Source organism: Meriones unguiculatus, chromosome 10 (genome assembly GCF_030254825.1).
Source record: "Meriones unguiculatus strain TT.TT164.6M chromosome 10, Bangor_MerUng_6.1, whole genome shotgun sequence".
In the NCBI taxonomy this organism is placed as follows: domain Eukaryota; kingdom Metazoa; phylum Chordata; class Mammalia; order Rodentia; family Muridae; genus Meriones; species Meriones unguiculatus.
This window is the reverse complement of record NC_083358.1, coordinates 40,284,175-40,305,798: the sequence shown is the minus strand read 5'-3', so window position 1 is coordinate 40,305,798 and position 21,624 is coordinate 40,284,175.

Here is a 21,624-nt window from a genome sequence, read left to right as displayed (position 1 = left end):
AGTGGGATGTCTTGAGAGCTCAGGCCATGGGGCTAAATCTTACCTGCTTTTGATCTTTATCATATCTCAGACTTGCCTTCCACATACAGCTGTCTAGTCAAGTGTTATCTCAGAGACTTACTGCCTCTGTCTGCTAACCTAGGCCTAGCCCTGGAAGCTTCTAGCCTCCATACCATCTAACCTAGGCCTAGAATGTTTTCAGCCTCTGAGACTTACTGCTTAATAAGCTCACCCTTTCCAGTTTTTTCTGAGTTCCAAGCTTGCTGGTTCAACTCATCTTTTCTGGCTCAAACTCCTCTCCGAGCTAACTTATTCAGTCTGGCTTTTCTCTCAGTCTCTGAATTGTTCTTGGCCTCACACCAACTCCCACTAACTCCAGCAATCTTTTCTAATCCTTCTCATTATCTTGCTCATTCTGTCTTCACCTGTCTCTAGCTTGTTCTCTTATTCAACCTCTGTCTATAAAACTCTCCTGATAAAACTGTCTTCTCTCTCTCTCTCCCTCTATATTGCCCATTAAGTAGATTCACTTTCTTATCTGTTCTTGTGAGAGTTGGTGTATCCTATTCTGTCAAATCTTCACTCTTTTTCTGCCACTCAATTAAACATTACTTTCAAACATGGGTGCTTCCTTCTACAAACTAACTTTACCTTCATTGTTTGGGATTAAAAGGTGTGTGCCACCACACCTAAAACTAAGCTTTTCTTTTACCTGATATTTGCTCTATACCAGCTTGGCCTAGAACTCAGCTCTTCTTGCCTCTGTCTCCTGGATTAAAGGCATGTTTGTATTCCAGACGGATCACAAAGACCTAGAAGGTCTTTGGATGTGATCACTTGCCAAAGCAACTATGTTCTAAAGTAAAAATTCTTCTGCAACTTGGTGGAACAATACTAAATATTTAGCCCAAATGCTGCAATCAAGTAGTAATCTCTCTCTCTGTGTGTATCTTACCTTTGAAAGAATGTTGGTCTTTGGATGATTGACACCTCTGGGCCCTCTTGGATTTGTGCAAGCAGTTACATATCATATCATGTTTTTTTTTTTATGTACTCAGAAAGTCTCTCTCTTAAAATTTTGAAACAGAACTACCATATGATCTAGTTATTCCACCCCTGTGTAAATACCCAGAAAAATCCTTATTTTGCCATAAAGATGTTTGCACACCCATGTTTATTGCTATTCCATTTATCATTACCAGGAAATAGAACAAACCTAGATATCCAGCAACAGATGAATAGGTAATAAAGATTTGGCACATATATAAAATGAAATCTTATTCAGCTCAAAAGACAAATGAAGACACAATTTTTTAGGAAAATAGATGGACTTAGAATATATAATATCAAATGTAGAAGAATTTTAAGCCAGCAACATGGCTCCTCTGATCACATCCAAAGACCTTCTAGGTCTGTTTAATCTGGATGGCATGCACACACACCTTTAGTACACACCTTTTAATCCCAGACAGTGACATCTAATTGCAGAACAGACAAAGTGATGAATCAGAGAAAGATTTGACAGAATGAGTCAGAGCTAGGATCTGCCCAACTCTCACAAGAACAGCACAGGAAAGAGAGGGGACTTAAGAGAGTAGCACAGACAACCAGCATCCCACCTCATGTGTGTTTCAGCATTATCGCCATCTCCTCCTGTCCAAACACTACTCTTCATGCACTAGCTGGGTGCAAACCCAGACAATACTCACAAGGGCATCCTCCTATTCTCTAGGGGATACTGCCAATGATGGCAAGTGACTTAAAACTACTGCCTTCACACTCTCATCTAGAAATCGGGACTGATGATCCCTCTGGATCCATGAGAGAATCTTGAGTTCAAAAGCATGACACTTAGGTCAGTGGGGGCTTGCTGCGGCAGTGATCTCCCCTTTGCTCCGTGTTCCTGTGTTAAAGTTAGTGGAGAGAGGAAACTACAGAGAAAGGAAGTCCAAAGCCTACTTCCCCCAGCTTCAGCCCCACCCCACCAATGCTTCCCATTTCTCCCTGAAGATCCTTTCATCTTCCAAATTATCAGATCAGGGCAAATGCCCAGAGCAATAGCCCAGTTGTACTGAAGCTTGGAGTTTTGGCTTGTTGTTTTGTTTTGTTTTGTTTTCTTGTAAGCTCTGAAAGTCCAAGGAAGAAACTGTAGGTAGCACCATCTCTTCAACTCTAACAAATACCTGCTTAACAGTCCTAGTGTTTCCAGATGTGTATGTGCACAGATGTACTTGCACACACAGGTGTGTAAGACTGTGCATATGAAGTGGGATGGTTGAACACAGATACATATACCCAATCACATGTACACAGATCTACACACAGTTGTACTCATACAGAGAAATGTCAATGAAGATTGATGTACATCCAACAAGAGAGATACAAAGTGACACAGTACGTATACACCAATAAAGTGTCACTAAGCAGCTGCCTTCTTATACCCATGGACTAGAGCACATGTTCAGCATGGTAAGAGCTAGAGAATCCAGGAATCCAGGAAATTTAATTTCCAAGTCAGTCCTAGAAGGATATTGAACAATCAGTGTGGAGATGTGAAAGGCAACCAGGAAAGCAGTGTCCTGCGGCTGCTGAGAAGGTCCACCTGTCGGAAAACCCATGGAAACAAGCAGGCAGCCAGGAGGCTCTACTGCACACAGATGGGGACAGAAATTCTCTCTGCTTCTTATAGTTCTTGGTCCCAAACTCAGCTTTCCTACCTCTGTAGAATGAAAATTTTGGCTGATCAAGTGTGTAGCATCATCCATTCCAACTGCACTCACCGGTGGTGCCAGAGAAACCTCAAATGGATGGGGGTTAGACTTCACCAGGAACAGGGCAGGCCTTCTGCTTTACATGCAACAAAGCTGCACCTGTGAAATTGCTACTGCGTTTCTCTATCTGCTGATTTCGAGACATCCGCAGCTACTTGTCCCATGTTCTTTCATGTCACTCTCATATCAGCCCCAGGACCGATGGCTGTAGTGGAAGTTTTGGTGTCTTTAAAAACTCAGTCATGTTATGTGACCCTGTTTTTGTTTTAATCCTAGGTGGGGGATACAGGACTGATTTAGATTGTCTACTGCGGTAAACTATTTGCCTCATGTGGGCTCTGAGAGGGAATGATAGCTGCAGATAGTTTAATTCTGAGGACTCTGGAGAGGGAATAAATGCCAGAGCCAAGAGAAAGACAGGCCTTTCCAAGAAAGAAGGCCCCTGCTGCTCCTGGTTGCTGTTGACACAGTCTGATGAGAAGTTAGAGATATCCTGAAACAAAGATTAGACTTGCCCCAAGGAACCCAACGACTCTAACCAGCAGGAAGTAGCTAAAGAGTTGTATGCCCCTTCTCCCCTCTAACCTTCCATCTCTCCTACCTGCGGTGTTGAAAGGGACTGGTGTGGAGAAAAGAGGTAGAAACATAAGAAATGTAAATAAAATAGTTTAAAAATATATATCGCATACAAATGTCCTCACATGGCACCTGCTGCTGACTGCATGATAACTTCTAGCTGTTCAGTGAAGGCACAAGAGCCACTGTCAAGAAAGAGCAGCTTCCAAGCAGTGGAAAAGCTGAGCAGGGTGCTGGACTCCCTGGTGAGTGTGCTGCATGGAATGTGCTGTCTGGGACGTTAGGGAAGGAAAGCAAACCTACCGAGTGAACCATGTCTACCCGGGCCCCCCGAGAGGGATGCAGATAATACCAGCAATAACGAATTCCCCAGAGTCTCCGTGTTTTGCCTGTCACCACACAAAGCACCTACACGAGGGTTACATTCACACGTGCCTCGAGGGATGGGGACATGGCTCAGTAGGTTAAGTGCTTTTTGTAAGAGCATGAAGGACTGTGTTTGGAGCCCCAATATCCATGTAAAAAAGCTAGGAGCAACAACGCACATCTGTGACACTAGCACTTGAGGAAGGCAGAGACATTTGGGTCTCTGGAGCCCATTGGCCAGCCAACCTAGTAAATCAATGAGATCCAGCTTCAATGAGAGAGAGTGTCTCAAAAACTAGAGTGGAGAGCAATAGAGGAAGACACCAGATAGCAACCTTTGGCTTCCACATACATACACACACGCACATACATGCACACACACACACACACACACACACACACACACACACACACCTGGGATGAGGAGTATGTTTACTATTAGGTGCTATTACCAAAAGAAGAACCTGTGAGATAGATACACATTGATGTATGCACTCTGGAACACTGGGTGTTCTGTGGACTTCTCATTCAGTTGGGTGCCACTAGTGAGTTCATACTCTCCTTGTACCCTCAGGTGGAAGCAAGCAACCCAGCAGGTGAGTCCTGATGTGGCGGAACTTCTGCACTATAAAGGTGCCAGTTGCAATGGCCTTGGAAGCACAGGGCATCGGAACAAGGACTGGTCCAGGCATGAGTAGCAGGGAGCTGACATTTGAGATGCCAATCCTACTGCCTTGTCTGTTTGGAGATGGCTGGAGGACCAGATGACAAGTTGGCCTCCACACTCTTCCCGTGTGCTAAGATCTTCGGGAGCAGCCTATTGCTCCAACCTCATATTCCTGTGTACCCTCTGCTATTGTAGACATTTTGGTTTATGATACGTAAACATGTTTTTGTTATAATCCCAGGCGGGGGGTTTTAGTTTGTCCATGCCTGTTAATTGTCTCATTCAGAGTGTGGTATTTGCCAGCTGAAATTCCTTGAATTCAGAGGAGTTTTAGGCGTACAAATATGACAGAACAGAGGGGGGAAAGTGCGGTGGCTTGGAGGAGACAGAGGAGGACTGCTGGCTGGCTTACCGGCTTGCTGGCTTGCTGGTTTGCTGCTTCCCTGGACTTCTGGATTTCCTGATGACAGGCATTGCTATTGCCCCCAAAAGAATCCTACGACCCTACCCAGCAGGATGAAGTAAAGATGGCTGTGTCCCCTTTTCCTTGCAGCCTTCTTTTCCTCCTACCTGGGGTTGTAAGGGAGGTATAAGCTTTAAGGAACCCCCAAATAAAGTAGTGTTTGAAAAACTAGAGCTTACACTGTGCTCCCGTGTGGAAAGAGCATCTTTTTGGGTCAGGGGCGATGTCTCAGTTCCATGGCTTTGTGCCTGCTGTTCCCTAAACAAGTGCCTTCAATCTGGCTCTCACATACCCTGTGAGTCTCAGTTAAGGGCCCATCCTCAAATAGCTTTCTTTGAGCCACCTTTTCTAGGGATTATCTTTTTGCGTACAATGTGGGAATGTTTGCCTTCTCCTTAATTTCTCTAGAGCTTAAAAAAAAAGAATTTGCTTATCTTACCTGTTTTCATGTCCTTAGCCTGGCATGTGGGAGATGACCACTCATATACCAAGTGTTGACAGTCATCCAGGCAGAGAAACAGTTTGGGATTTGGAACCAGATCACCTGGTCACATCCTGAACCCCCACTCTCTAATGGCTGGACTTCAGTAAGTTTTCTTGTTAGCCCTGTATCTCAGCTTTCTACCTGGAGAAGAATAGCAAAGCTATGCAAGGAGTGAGGGAGCCAGTATGTGTAAATGTTTAAATAGTAGCTGGTTTACAGGGAGCACTTGGTGAGTGGTGGCCATTACTATTACATCAAATCTATTCCCAACCGAATCCATTCCCATCTGGATTTTGTCTGTGATTCTGGAGATTTCTCTACTAAATCAACACCCTCCAGAGGTGGGAAAACCAGAGATGACTCTACTTGCCCTTTTGGGTCTTGTAACAATGCCTTCTCAGCAACCCAAACATCCCCTATTTAGGCTGAGTGGACTTTATTTACAAGGACCTAGTTAATCAAGTTGATCTGTAATGTAAATGTGCTTCTCATTATGCGAATAGAGCACTAGACATGCAAATCCATAAGCATTTGCATGCCTAATGCAACAGTTCTTGTCCATCCTGTTCTGTTGCTATTTACTATCTAGTTTTTATGACTTATGGATTTCCAACCCTTTAAATTTATATCAGCACCGTGACATATCTGCAAGCAGCGACAGTTTTATGAGCAGTAAAAAAGCTGCAGCACACCGCCACTAAATACTAATGACATAAATGGTAGCTGTAATGGCCCCTATTTTTATTACAATACCAAACCTCAATATATCGCAATTACCTCTGCACTCAAAGCAAACCAAGCCACACTGTACAGGATCCATCCAGTGGTGGGAAAGAGACCAGCAGCAGTTTCCAGTTGCAGCCAGCCTGTAGCGCTGAAGAGCTGAGGTCAGCTGTCACAGGACGACTTGCCTCTGAGGGGAAGAGGCCCAGGGCTAAAGGCCCAAAGGCTGAGGCAGATTTCAGGCCTCAATGTTACCCAGAGGTGTCTCACAAACTATAGCCATCTACCCTGCCATCCCCACAAACAAGGAAGACTAAAATGGGAAGGGAAACACAAGCTCTACCCGGCCTAATTTGCTTTGTGACTGAAAACGTCCTTTCCCTCTCGGGACCACAGACTCCCCATCAGGATGAGTAGAAATATGTATCTCTAAGGAATCTTCCAATGCCAGCAACCTGGCACTAACTCTATGAAAAATCCAAGCCCAAGATGTTGCCATTAATTTTCTACAGAATGAAAATATATCCAAGACGACGTTTTTATGCCTGGTTTTATAAGTTCTGATCTTGGTACCTTAAAACAATAACACCTTGAATTTATTTTATGGCGCTTTCTGTCTAAAACACTTTTCTGCCTGTTAATGACATTTATTCTCAGCATCTCTGGAGGATCATCCTTTCTGTTGTGCAAGTAGGGAAAATGAGGTGGTTGTGGTGGGGGTGTCCAAGGTTATATAACACATCAGGGTCAGCATCAGGTCTTCAATGGGGTGGACTTCAATTAAACTACCACTCCAAGGCCACTTCTCCCCAGACCTGTGAATTGGAGCAACATCCTCTATACTACGGAGAGAACAGGAGAAAGGATCCTTGGACCAGGTGTTCCCCCAAACCGCCAACTTCATCACTGTGCCTTTGTTCAGGTGCTCCCTGAGCTGTGCCCTGGAGGAGCAACTTCCTTAAGGAGTTGTATGCCGTCAGTATATTGGGGTAGAGTAGGATAATTTTTTCCAGGGATAGCATGGGCAATGGCTGGCCACACCAGCTAAGCACACAGAAGCATTTTCAGAAAAAAGAAGGCTAGAGATTAGCTGATTAGAAGATGGCAGGAGCAAAACAGGCTTGAGGGGAAATAAGATAGTCCATGACAGCAACAGGCCTAATGAAAGGCTGTTCCTATCTGCAGTCGCCTCTAGGTCATTACCTCTCCTAGGAATGAATAGTGTCCCGTGAGATGGGCACAGCAACTGTCACAGAGATGTCTGCAGGGCACCACCGTAGCACTAGAACTTTCCATTTTCCCTCCTCTCAGGCAATTCCAATCCATTGCCAGCACTGGCTGGAAGGTGGTTACCCAACCCAAGTTCACATCAAAGTCCTAACTCCCAATGCAATTGAATTTGGAGAACAGATTTTGGAAATATAATTAAGATTAAATGACATCTTTTGGGCGTGGCCCTAAGCCTGTGTCCTGGCTAGTTTTATGTCAGCTTGACACAAGTTGAAGCCATCTGAGAGGAGAGAACCTCAATTGAGAAAATGCCTCCATAAGATCAGGCTGCAAGCAAGGCTGAAGAGCATTTTCCTAATTAATGAGCGACAGGGAAGGACCCAGCCCACTGTGAGTGATACCATCCTGGGATGGTGGTCCTGTGTTCTATGAGGAACCAGGATGAGCAAGCCATGAGGAACAAGCCAGTGAGCAGCTCTCCTCCATGGCCTCTGCATCAGTTCCTGCCTCCAGATTCCCATCTGGTTTGAGTTCCTGCCTTGGCTTCCCTCATTGGAGTGTGAGTCGGTACATTCAAGTCAAATAAGTCCTTTCCTCCCCAAGTTGCTTTTGCTCATGGTGTTTCATCACAGCAATATTAATATTAATATTAATATTAATATTAATATTAACTAGGATAGCCTGTATGACTGATACTTTCAATGATAATGAAACATGGGGCATATGTGAACAAAAAGAAGACCATGTGTGGATGCAGTAAGCAGGTAGACATCTACAAGCCAAGAAAAAGGCCTCTGTCGAAGCCAAGTCTGTAGATGCCTTGGTCCTGGTTGTCAACCTTCTGGATTCCAAGGCTTAGCTTCTGGTGCTTGAGATGCCTATTCTGTAGTGATTGTGGCAACTGGAGCAGACTAAGACAGAGAAGACATTCTCTGTCATTCTTCACTGTGGGAGGTTCATTGGTCTGTGCCCCAGAATGTATTTGGGCAGGAATGGAGAGTCACCTTGCAGCAAATCATTCTGGTGGGATGCAGGAGTTGGTGTTCACAGCACTCCAGTCAGGCACTGGAGACCTGGAAGTTCTCTGGAGGGTCACATATATTGAAGTGACATTTGTATGAAGGCCAACTGGAGGCTGATGGCAGCAAACAGTGGCAGAAACAATGGACTTGCTCAAAAAGTGAAAGCAGATTCACACTGTTTTTCCCTCTGACTTCTCTGCATCAGGGCCATCCACTGGAAGTGCTTCCCACTTCTCTTCTCTCCTCTTCTCCCCTCAGTTAAACTTATTTGCAAACACCCTTATGGAAACACTGGACGTGTGTCTCTCCTAGGTGATTCCAAATCCCACACATCAACCTGCCAATCAAAATCAACTAGCACAAATCTATCACTGGTCAACTTCATGCTTAATTTTGATAGCAACAAGGTCATAATTCTACTTAACATGATATAACTATGCAACATAGCTATAAAAACATATAAAAATACTAATTCTTCCTTCTTGAATAGATAACAAAGTCCTCGAGGAATGTTTACTCTTTTAGTGTACTATAACTTAAATGTGATAACACTGAGGAAGTGATGCTAACTCAATTGATGTCAAATTACATGGTAAGAGCAAAGAAAACATAGACATCTGCACAATATGTGTGTATATAAGCATAAACTGATTCATAACCAAATAGGACAGAGACGCTCATAACAATTACAATCCCTCTCCCCCCTTTTTTCCTTTCCTATAGCTGTTCATGAGGCCACAGCTTGGAGAGAGAATTTTGGTTTCTTCAAAAACCCAGTTATGGTATGTGAATGTGTTTTTGTTTCAATCCCAGGTGTGGAATATGGGACTGCTTCATGTTGTCCACAAGCCTCTATGATTTAGGATCTGTGTGGTAGCAGTGGCAGCAACAGCTGCTGCTCCTGCTGCTTGCTGGTTGGAGATATTCTCAGGACAAAGACCGAACTTTCCCCAAGTAACTCAATGCCCCTGATCAGTAGGAAGTAGTCCAAAGAAGTCTATGTCCTTTTTCTCCTCTAACCTTCTTTCTTTCCTACCTAGTGTTGGGGTGGTGGTGGAAGGGATCAGGGTAGAATAAGTATTGAAAGAGAAGTAGAGATGAAGTAGCCCAAAAAAATACACTACAATAGCTGCCTTCTATCTATTCCATATTCCTTCTTCCCTCAGCAATCAGATCAGCAAGTCTCGGTTTGTTACCTGGAGATGGGACCTCCATCTTCATTCCTGAAGGGTCTAGGCTACTTATCATTCTGTCAATTTGAGGATATAATGGTTTCCCATTGATGTTAGTCACAGAATATAACAACACTAAGAGATACCTTATGAACACTCTTCCCGCCTTCACGGCCTTTGAGAACATCATGCTTTCAAAGTAACCCCTCATCCAACTCTTGTTAGCAACTCCAGTAAATATGCTGGTTCACTAAGCTAGACTTAGTCAAATTGTTTCTTCGGTCTGTCATTAGTGCCCAATCTTGGTGAGTAGACATTTGTGTATATCTTCACAGGAAACGTTACAAAACACCTGCTAGGGAAAAACATACCATATGCTGGACCCTGATTCAGAGCATATACAACCTTCTAGAAAACATGACCCATGCCTCTAGGCAACTGCCACCAAGGTGCTGAAACTGTCTTTAAAAGCCAGTTTCAGGAGTCTATCAAACCACATGGCCCAGAATGGTGGGTGGTGGGGGGTACAGTACCCCAGTGAATTCCATGAATTTGAAGCAACCACCACACTTATTTGCCTGTGAAGTGGGTTCCTTGATCAGAAGGAATGTTGCATAGAATATCGCAATGGTGGGTAACACACTCTAAGTCCATGGATGATAATTGGGGCAGAAACATTACATGCCAGAAAGTCACATCCGTTAGCAGGGTAAGTACAGATTCCTGTAAGGACAAACTTCCTGTCATAGGATAGTAAGTGGTTCAGTGTAGCCAATCTGCCAGCTTGCTGGTTAGTCCTACCTACAAATGCCACCATTCTGAAATTGGATTCCCTGCCTCAGTTAATCTTTTTAAAAACACCCTCACTACCCAAGAGTGGGCTGCCTTGGATTTTCCAGACCTCACTGTGGTTTGATGGAAAAATGCTCCCTCAACCACATCCTTAAACACTGGTCTCCTCTGGTAGGGCTGGTTGGGAATGGTGTAGAGACGTTTATGTGTGGAGCCTCACTGCAGGAAGTCAGGGCACGCCCACTGTCGGCTTGCTGTTAACTGACTGCAGATGTGATCAATGATCTCCTTCCGGCTCATGCCTTCTCCTCCTGCCGCCCATTTCCCACCATCATGGAATGATCCCCTGGAACTGTAAGACAGAAGAAACCCTTCCTCCCTCAAATTGATTCCTGTTAGGTATTTGGTCACAGCAGTGAGAAATATAATTGTAGGTATTGTTTATTATATAATATAACACGTATAACTGTCCATCAAGATTAACTATCACAGCCTGACATAGCAAAACCCTACCAACTGAGTGACTTGATTTGAAGCCATCATTTCACAGTGCTGGGGTTCAGAAGTCTGAAATCAACGTGACAGCACCACGCTCCTTCTGGAGGCTCTCAGAAAGAGTCCGCTTTGCTTCCTTCAGTCCTGGTGGCTCCTGGCATTTCTTGGCTTACGGCAGCAACATGTTACCCTCCCTCTGCCTTCAATAGCATTCATTCCATGTCACTTATTTCAGAGACAACAGTTGTCCAGGCTGGATCTATGTCGACTTGACGCAAACTATAGTCATCTGCGAGGAGGAAAAGGTTGAGAAAAATGCCTCTTTAAAACCGGGCTTTGGGCAAGCCTGCAGAGCATTTCCTTAAATAGTGATTGATGTGGGAGAACGCAGCCCATTGTGAGGGATGCCCCTGGACTGGTGGTCCTGGGTTCTGTGAGAAAGCAGGCTGAGCAAGGCAGTAAGCAGCACCCCTCCATGGCCTCTGTACCAGCTCCTGTCTCTAGGTTCCTGCTCTGTTTGAGTTTCTGTTCTGACCTCCTTCAATGATGCACAAAGCTGTGGAAGCATAAACTAATTAAACCACTTCCCACACAATATGCTTTTGGTCACAGTGTTTCATCACAGCAGTAGAAACCCTAAGACACCAATCATTTTGACTTACAAGTCCATCATGCTCCATATAGTGAATACAATGTATTGTTGATAATCCCATGCTGTCATTTGGGGTTTAATTCCAATCTTCAGAGAAAAAGCGCAAAGCCTCTACTCCCCTATGCCTTTGTGTTGTCTTCTCATCCTAAAATGTCAGAGAATGGTTTTAGGGCCAACTCTAAGTCCTACACTATCATCTTATGATTCTTAACTCAATTGCAAGTGCCAAATTCCTATTTTGAAATAAAATCCCATCATAGCTATTAGGGACTGAGACTTGAGTATATCTTTTCGGAGAACCCACTACGTTTACTAAATATTGTTGTTAGTTTGCTCTTAAATTAGTACATCTTTTTCTTGGCTTGTAAAAAGATTATTTCAAGTTAGAAAAAAAAAAGTGAGTGGCAAAATGAACACTGTATCCACCCTGGCCTTTAACAGATGTTCCTACTCTGCATTATTTATTTCAAGTTTTTTTTTTTTCTTTTCAAGAAGTAAAATATCACAAGAATGTGTTTTGTAGGATTTCAGATTCCACTCTCCATTCCAGAAGCAGCAGCCACAGGGAGCTGCTGTGTGTTGTTTCCATTCCTGTTTTTATCCCTTAGCGGTGCTCCTGTGCTGTACTGTACCTATCACGCAATCTCAGAATCTCATTTTAGTCTGACATAAATACTACCTTTGAAATTGGCTTTTACCCCTCAACATTGGCTTACTGAGATTTATTCATGTTAATACTTATTTCTCTACTGATTTCACCAACAGCTGACGATATTTTTTTTCTGCAGAAAACCCAATAATAGATAATTTTTTTTTTGGCTGTGTGAGCTGTCCAGTCTTTTTCACTGCTATCTAACTCTGCCACTATTGAGTGAGATTAATTATACAATCTGTTCATGAATGACCACAACTGTTTCAATGAAATTTTATTTACAAATACTGAAATATAATTTTCATGTATAATTTCTGCTGCTTATGAAAAATAACTGTTGTCTTAGCATTTTTGCAGCTATTTCAAAAGGTAGGCAGTAGGCTAGATTTGGCCTGCAGTTTGCCAACCCCTGGGTTGAATGATTGCCAAGCTGCCAGTGGTTCTAAAGTCACTGTATTACCTTGCAGAATCCCCCTAGCATTGCCTCTGTGGCTGAGATAACACACACACACACACACCATACACTACACTACATGATACTACACTGCTTCATCAGCTTCCACGCCCTGGATCATATGTGTCTCTGGATAGCTAGAGGCAGGTCTTTTTGTTCCCGTCCCATTGCTGTGATACATATATTATAACAAAAAGTGCCTTGGGGAAGGAAGGACTTCTGTGGCTTATACTTCCAGATCACAGTCCATCACTGAGGGACGTCAGGAACCTGAAGCAGCAACCACAGAAGAATGCCACTTGCTGGCTCTCTGGCCCATGCTTGGCTAGCTTCCTTATGCAGCCCAGGAAATGGCACTGCCCACAGTGGGCTGGCCCTCCCCCCCACACACACACACATAAATCAAGACAATCCTTCACAGGCATGTCTACAGATATAACCTGATAAAAGCAAGTATTCAAGTGAGGCTATCTTTTCAAGGTGGCTCTAGGCTATGCCTAGTTGACTAGTTTACTACATGCTAAATGAGGTAGGTGTCCACAGACAGCACGGATACAAAAGTTCAGAGAAAGCTCATCTTCAAGAAAGTATACATATGTGTGTGTGAGTGCATGTGTGCATGTGTGTATGATGTATGTATGTGTATGTGCATATATGTATATATACCCTTTGAGAATTTTATACAATGTATTTTGTTAATAATCACCCTCCTTCTCCCCCTAGTTCCTTCCAGATCCACTCACCTCCCTATCTCCACCTCAACTTCCTGTCTTTCTCTTTAATAACCCACTGTGTTTAATCTGTGCTGCCCGTGTACTTATAGGTTGGATGATGCCAACCTATCAGGAGCCATACTCTTAAATAAAATGGCCCCTTTACCCCAGAGCCATCAACTTGTCCATAGCACCTGAGTTCGGGGTGGGTTCCTGTATCTCCTCCCCTGCTGTATGCTAGAACGTTGGCTGTCTTGATCCTGTGCAGGCAAACATAGTTCCTGTGACTTTCTGTGTGCAATTAGTAGTCCTAGCATGTCCGAAGACTCTATTCTTCCCTGCCTCCAGCTCTTACAATCTTCTCCCATTATGGTTCCTGGGCCTTGGAGAGAGGATAATAGATGTCCCATTTGTAGTTGAGCACTCCACTGACACTTATTCTCTGCACTTTGACCAGTTTATGAGTTTCCTACTTAACCACAGTGTACTGCACGAGGAAAGCTTTCAGATAAAGCAAATGCATTAATCATTGTACAATGCCATAAAGACAGCCAACCCAGAACCAAATACAGAGGCCCTTCAATACACAATGGTTCAACCTACCATATTTCTCTTAAATAGGGCCTCATGCATCTTTCCTGAATGGTTGAGGATAACCTCGACCTTCTGATTCTTCTGCCTCCACCTCCCAAGTACAAGGATTGCAGGTGTGCACTACCACCCCTGGTTTAGGTGACTTGGAGAAGGAGCCCAACGCTTCATGCACACCAAGCAAGTAGTTTACCATCTGAGCAACATCGCCCAGCCCAATTTAAGATTATTCTAGTTTATGACGCTGCAGAACTGATACGCATTTGGTAGAATCCATGCTGCAAATAACGGGCTTTCCTCTTTTCCCAGGGTGGCAGTCTTTCCTCTTTTCCCAGGGTGGCGGTCTGCAGTCTAGCGTCTCAGGATGCTGGGCGGTGGCAGCACATTTTGCAGCTGCAGAGTCAGAAAGGGAAACACACTGCCTTGCACACTGTGCTGGGGCTCGTCAAGGGTGCTGAGCAGTCAGGTGCCCTCGGTGCGTCTTTAAGGTTCCTGAGGACGTATCCAGTGTATGCTCCACACCAAGTGAAAGAACATCTGCCCTGGGAAAACTATTCTTCTTCAAGGGAAGAGCAGATTCAATGGGAAAAAAAAGCTTAAGCAAACAAGGGCACACCCTGTGCTACAGACCGGAGCACAGACACACAGAATATGGGCACATGTTTGGTGGGGCACAAGTTACAAATTTTATCTCCCTTTGTAAGGTCTGGAATTCTTTCAGGTAAAGTGTCATCTGCCTCTTTAATTATAGCTCTGTGCTCTTGCATAATGAACTTTATTGACCACACGTGTTTTTGTTTTGCTCAGGTTGGCAGTAAACTCTGCCCATATGGCTTAAACCAAAAGGGAGTCAGTCCTCTTTGAGATGCAGAACTTAGATTTTAAAGTGTGTGTGTGTGTGTGTGTGTGTGTGTGTGTGTGTGTGTGCGTGTGTGAAACTAAACAGGGAACCATGAGAGAGGAAGACAAGATCTTAAAGAAAACATGAGACATGAAAGAAGAAACGGAACCAACCAAAGGGTTGAAAAGGGCATTGGAGAGGGTAGAAGTTTACTAATAGCAAAAAATAATGACACCTATGTTTGAAAATGCCTCAATGAGACTCATTACTTTGTATGATAACTTGAATTTTTGAATTAAAATAGGACTCCTGAAGCAAAAAGAGTCCATGAGCTTAAGGTGGACAAGTAGAAGCATTTTGAGGCTCAGATGCTGAACTGTGATGGTTGTCAAGTCTTCCCATGATTCCCTCTGGCAGCTCCAAAACACAGTTTTGCTCGTATCAAATTGGCTCCCATGGAATCACTGAGCCCATCACTAGATTATAATTGGCCACACTGGAGTCACATGCCTGGAGACAGAAAAAGAATTGGCTTCCCTGAAGCACACAGATTGCTGTGGGGGCTAAGAGTATTTCTCCAGTGAAAGGTTGAGGGCTGCCTCAAAAGGAAATGTGAACAGCAGCTTGCTGAGTGAATGATCAGAACACAATCATTGTCCATCTCCCCTGGATTCTTCTTAAAAGTGAATCCCTGAGTGGTTCTCCCAAAGCAAAAGCCAGACATTACTAGACAGAAGACAGTCTAGATGAGGTTCTGGATCCATCCTGAGATAGACACTAAATGAGATGGGAGACCTAAAGGAGATTAGATTGCCAAGGCTCTTGGCCCCCAGCTTAGAGCAGTCTCATAATGGGGGTGGCCAAAGGTGTGGTGAAAGGGACTTTTTCTGTTGGAGAAGCCACGCTTGTCCTTCCAGACCCAGTTCACAAGGTTCCTCTTAAACATCTACATCCAGGGGTACTATGTAAAAAAACTTGGAAGCTGTCCCTCTTGTCCTGGTGAGAATAATCTGGGGGAAATTAAGTACCAATGGCTTTTCTTGGACCCATTAGAAAACTGGGGAGCCACAATCCAGGTGTCCTTACCTGGAGCAGAATCCCTGGTGCATAATGACAAGGCACTAAAATGGATGAGTCGCAGATTGCAGGTAAAACGGCTTCCAAGTAACCTTCCCAAGTTTTATCTCCTGAAATTCTACTAGCTTCTCACGGTAAAAAGCCAAAAGTAAAATAGCATTCCCTCATGCTCTGGCAAAAAGAGAGGACAAGTAACCATCCTGAAATATGCCCAGCGCATTCTCCATGACAAAGGGCTGCTCTCCAGTGAGAAGACTTCATCAGAGCTTGCTTCATAGAGGCAGAGGGCAATTACTCAGCGGCACCCCCTCCAGCCTCCTTCACCTAATGGGCTGTGAAGAAAGGCAAGAAACACTTGGGAAGGTCATAGCTCAGAAAGCAGGCCCACCAAAGCTGTAAGATTTAATCACAAGCTATGGACTGCTTCCCCTCCCCAACCCAACAGGGCTCCTGAAGAAAATAAATGGTTACAGCAGAAAGAGCAGCAGGCCTCAAGCCCTATGTAGAAAGAAAAGCGTAAGGAAACTCAGTGGCAACAGACAAAGGCAAGGGTGTTAGAGGGATTTGAAGCCACTGCTGTAGAGACCCAATGAAGTCCTGAGTTAATATGTGTTGTTGACATGAGTACCAGCATGTGAAGGACACCAATGAGTCAGACGCCTGGCAATTCAAGACCCTCCCCTGTTCCAAGTACTGATATTGACAAATGATTGACCTTTACCTAAAAACAGAACCTACATCGTGTATCAAGAGCAGCTTCCTCTTTCCAAATGACTGCATGACCACTATGCTGCTCTCTTACAGACATCCTCCAGAGACCCCCTACTGAGTTCAGCTAAGAGGCCCGCAGAACACCTCCAACTGGTGCGCCTCCATGCAAGCACAGTTTATCCAATCCGGATCACTCCCAGTCAGGTTTCCAGGACCCAACCACACAGGTCACATGATAACACATGTGGCTATAGCAAACTTCAAATGCAGACCAACACCTAGCTGGGTTCAGATAAAAAACAAACACAGACACTTATATAAGGCCTATATACCTGAGCTCCTCTTACCAAATACATTGTGTTCAGTTTTCAATTAATTTTTAAAAGTCACAAGACATTTAAAATAGGTACAATTACTATGTTAGTATTTCTAATGGGAAAGGTGGAAAACATGTAAAAAAAAAATGGGTAATGGAAACAGAATAATGACGTCTGAAAGGGAAAGAGAAAGATATCTACAGCCATACCACCCTGAATGCCCCTGATCTCATCCGATCTCCAAAGAAGTTAAACTCAAAACCTCCTTACTAGAAACGAAGACCTTGGGTTGGGCTCATCAGCGCACTGGACACAAATCAGAAGTCAATGAACTTGGGAAAATTCCAAGAATGAAATAAAAACATGTAAAAAGAATCGGGATTCCCAGAACTATGGACTAATTTTCAAAATATGTAACACCCAAAATGAAGAAAGAAGAAGACACAGAAAAATACTTGAAGTGATAATGGCCAAGAAAGTTCCAAAATTTTGTATAAGAATGAGAGTGTAGATCTCACTGGACTCTCACCCGGAAAACTGAAGACAATGACGAGAGAGGATGAAAGTCACAGCAGGTCTTGTCAGAAGCAGTGAAAGCAGCAAGAGAGTGGAGGAAAAGACGGAAGTGTGGAGAGGCCAGGCCTACCAGCTTAGGAATCTATAGGTGACAAGCCATCCCCCCAGACAAGGGAAAATAAAGACTTCCTCGAATTAAAAACTCATAGCCAGTAGATGTCCCTGTAAGAAACTATTAAAACCAGGTGTACGGGGATGGGGAAAGAACATAAGTCAGAAACTCAGATTTCTGTGATCAAAGGAAAAGGTAAAGTTGAGATAAAGTCTCTTATTGTTCCCATTATTATCCATCCTATAAGTAGATGATTGTTCAAAGCGACAATAGCATTGAGCAACTCTGGGGCTACAGTACATGGACCAATAGCATATAAAATGGATGCTTACAGCAAATGAACAAAAACAAGGCCATAAGACATGTGGGCACTGGGAATACCCTGCTGAAAGACAACTGTGCTCATTGAAGTATTGGTGTTGTTCCAGAGTACAATTAGATTATCTGTAAAGGTATGACATAAGCTCCAGGATAATGGTTTTTTAAAAGTGTTTTTCTTTCTGTTGTTACAGGCTGTCATTATACAGCCCAGGACAGCCTCAGATTTGCAATCTTCCTGCCTCAGTCTCCCAAGTACTAGGATTATAGCCATACATCACCATGAAATATACACAATTAAGAGATATACACAAATAAAAGAGCAGCCAGAAAATGGAACAGTATGTAATACTTGAACAAAACCAGAGAAAAAGAAGAAGCTTACTGAGCAAAGTACAACAAACAAAAACAGTCTCAACCCAGTGGCCAAGACTTAATCTCATCACTGACAGAGGCAAGTGATCTCTCTGAGTTTGAGGCCAGTCTGACCTACACAATGAGTTGTAGGACAGCCAGACCCATATAATGAGACCTATATAATGAGAAAGAAAGAAAGAAAGAAAGAAAGAAAGAAAGAAAGAAAGAAAGAAAGAAAACAAAGACAAGGTTACAAACAAGGTAGTTAAAATACTTGAACTGTGAATGAGTAAACACACCAACATGACATATTTTGAAATAAACTCCCTCTCTATGTAAGGACTTGTGGAAGAATAATGTACTGTATATTTAAACAGTTGACTGAAAGGATTTTTAAATGTTTCCATTACAAATGATAACTACTTGAGGTGATAGATTAATTACCGATTTATCGTGCCACATTGTCTCTGTATTGACATACTAATTGTATCCCATAAATATATACAATGATTATTTGTCAAGTAAAAATAAATTCACAGCAAAATTGAGTCAAAATTCTTCGAAAAGCAAATGAACTAACTAAAGGCAAAGATGCTATAAGAAAAGTTACAGAGATAAACTGAGATGTAAAAATTCCAAACAGTACTACCAAACCTTGTGCAACATCATAATAAAAGAAGAGTGAGCCACGAGCAAATGGGGTTTATGCCCTGACATGCAGGGATGGTTCAACATGCAAATCAATAACTATGGCTCAGCATGCAAGCAGAGTAAAGGCTGAAACCCAGGTGAATAACCTGAATCCGTGCAGCACAAGCAGCTGGCGAAATTCAGCAGCTTTCCTTCATTAAGTCTCAGTGCATTAGGAAACAAAGATGTGTTTCAACACAATAAAGGCCAGATCTGATGAGCCCACCACAAATGTCATACTCACTGGTAAAAGCCAAAACATTTCTCTGAGATTAGGGACAAAGTCTCACCATTCCTAGTCAGCACTGCACTGGATGCCTCAGCCAGAGCAACTAAGCAAGGAAAAGAGGTGGTGAGAGACATCCAGATTTGAATGGAAGAAGGAAAAATTTTCATTGCAGAGAAGTGATATTTTATGCTGAGAACCCTGAAGACTTCACAAAAACCATAAAAAGCGAAGTTAGTAAATTTGAAGGGCACAAATTGATAAAAGAAAAACAAGCTGTTTCTCCACATTAACAAATTATTTGAAAGTTAAATAAAGAAATAAAAATCCTCTTTATAATAGCATTGAAAATTATAAAATAGCCAGGCATGGTAGTGCATGCCTTTCTTCCTTTCCCTTCCTTCCTCCCACTGACATTATTGCTGTGTTGCTATATATGATTATATGAGTATATATACATTATTCTTAATAATGGGTCAGCAGCATTGTAAGCTGTACACTTAACTCACATTCTCACATATTTCTAATAACATTTATCTATTGCATGTTTGTTTGGCATCTGGGTCTAATTTGAAGATGGCTAACAGGCACCTTTTGCCCCCTAGAGTGTTTAGCGTGTATAAGAATGGAAACAGAATGAAAAGGAATAAAGAGGACAAAGGGTACAATATAATAAATGCCATAAAAACAATCTGAAACATAAACAGGCTAAAAGAAATGAGAAAAGTGGTATGGCCAGATCAATTAATGGAGATAACACATCTCACAAAATCTATCAGCCATTTGAAGGCTTAGTGAACTGAGAATACAGAACAAAGGAAACTTTCTCAACTCGATTAAGGACATCTACAGAAACCCCACACTAACACTACATGGAGAAGTAAGAAACTGGATACTCTCCCAACTGGAGATGGAAAAAAGGCACCTCACCAATCCTACCTATCATAGTAGCAGAACTGTAGCTTGTACAGTAAGAAAAAAGGAAAAGACAGAGTGGATAGATTGGAAAGGAATAAAACAAACCTTGTTTGCAGGTGACATGATTTCCTCTGTAGAAAATTCCAGAGAATCAACACAATAAATGCTGGAACGTACAAGTGATTACAGCAAGGCTGCAGGTTACAAAGTTAATATTTATACAAAATTTTCACTTCCTGCAGCAGCAGGCACAGGCTGAGGAAACCCAGAGACTTGCCTCGGTGGGCGCACACACACGGAAAACACCCGGAACACCCACACCACCGCATGGCGGTGAGCAGGTGGGCATGGGTGTCACTACAATGAGCAAATATGTGGTCGAGAGTTGGGAGAGAAAGAAAGGTGGAATGGTTTGTGCACTACTAAAAGAGAAGGAAATGAAGGTGTGAGAGTGGCGAGGACCAGCCGGATGTGAGGAGCTCGTGCTGCCATCTGAGGCCATGCTGCTGCTGAGGACCATGTCTGTGGCCCCAAAGAAGCAGGGGTCTGTGTCAGTGTCCATGGCCCATGTTTCCAACAAAGGCCATGTGGATGGATCTGTTGTGGGCTGCCTCCTAGGTCCATCTGATGCCTGAGGGCCGTATAGAGTCGGCCCTGCTCCTCACCGGGAGAGCTGGCCACACCCCTTGCCTGGGCAACATGGGAGAGCTAGCTCCAAGGGGCTGAGAGTGGAAAAGCTGCCCACCACCCCTTGCCAGCCACGGAATGGCATGGGCAGGGAGAAATTTAGGAGCCTGGATACTACTAGTGAGGTCTTGGGAGAGTGGGCCAAGGGGTGAGAACAGGAGAACTGGCCTCACCAGTAGCCAGTGCAGTGCTGGAGAGGCGACCCTGATAGTGAGGGTGCAGAAGAGCTGATGGCCTGAACAGCTCCGCAACCACAACGCAGGCGCAGATCCAGGGCTCTGAGCTGGCCCACCCCAACATCATACCCCATCTATGAGCTGCTGGAACACGTAAAGGGGCTAGTACTGCAGAATCAAAGCTTCGGGATCTCCACAACACGGGACAACAACAGGATATCCAAGAGGAGCCCCAGGGAGGATCCAGTATTGATAGTGTAGAAAAAACCAGAGGCCTCAAGCCACGCCAATGACGCATTGCATTGAACATTTGCAAATAAAGCTGTTTAGGCAAAAGGGTGTACTCTGTGATACACCATGACACACCATAGCTTTTGTTGGTGGTGGTGGTGGGTGGAGGTTGGTGGTGGTGGAGGTGGAGGTGGAGGTGGTGGAGGTGGTGGTGGAGGTGGAGGTGGAGGTGGTGGTGGTGGTGGAGGTGGTGGAGGTAGTGGTGGTGGAGGTGGTGGAGGTGGTGGTGGAGGTAGTGGTGGTGGTGGAGGTGGTGGTGGAGGTGGAGGTAGTGGTGGTGGTGGTGGAGGTGGAGGTAGTGGTGGTGGTGGTGGTGTTTTTATTTTTTGTTTTCTTTTGGTGGAGAGGTTGCAAGGTTGGAGGGAGGTCAGATATGGAGGAAAGGGGAGATGAGTGGGATTGGAGTGCATGATGTAAAATTCACAAAGAATCAATAAAAAGTCTTTTTAAAAGAGTTATACACATATAAACTAAAAGCATGAAAAAAAATCCCTTCGTTTCCAGCAGCATGTGAAAATAAAAACACCATTTACAACTACACTAAAATGGCAAATACTTAGATAT